The sequence below is a fragment of the Macrotis lagotis genome, chromosome 3, assembly GCF_037893015.1.
Source record: "Macrotis lagotis isolate mMagLag1 chromosome 3, bilby.v1.9.chrom.fasta, whole genome shotgun sequence".
In the NCBI taxonomy this organism is placed as follows: domain Eukaryota; kingdom Metazoa; phylum Chordata; class Mammalia; order Peramelemorphia; family Peramelidae; genus Macrotis; species Macrotis lagotis.
Genome location: NC_133660.1, coordinates 35936274 through 35937010, shown reverse-complemented (window position 1 = coordinate 35937010; position 737 = coordinate 35936274).

The window sequence follows — 737 nt, the reverse complement described above, 5'->3', positions numbered from 1 at the left end:
ATGAATAGATATTCTAATAGAAGGAGATTCATATTGGTGGTAAGGGAAATGTATTTTGATCTTTTAAGTGAATTAACATCTTATTTAATTTTCACAGTTGTCATGGGTTGTAGCTTCTAGTATTATCCCCAATTGCAGAAAAAGAAACTGAGGCAAGTGGAGGTTAAATAACACAACTAAGATGTGCTTAAGGTCAGATTTGAAATCAGGTCTCCCTCTATTAGAATGTAAATTTCTTGAGGTTAGGAACTGTCTCAACTTAATATTTAATAACCGACAATTCAAAAAGTGGCATAGTTAATGCATAATTACATAGTTAACTCAATAAATTTTTTCATTCAGTTATTATTAAAGATTTTTACCCAAATGCTAGTATAATAAATAAAATATAACATAATATAGTAAATATAATAAATATAATTGATATATGACCATACAATATAATTACTATTTGAAATAATATAATAAATAAAATGTGATAAACTTAGTGAAAAAGGTATGAATCCAAAACTCAGTTGATCTGATAAAAGTGGCTTTATTTTGTGATATGTCTGCACTGAGCATACCTACGCTCACATCCATCCCGACACATCCACATAAAAACACAATTGTAAATAAATACATAAGTGAGAAGGGAAACTAGGAACGATATTAACTTAAAAGGGCCCAGGGCTCCCACTGCATCCTGGATCATCGCTAGCCATCTGACCTATATCTTGCCAGTGGAGTTGACTACT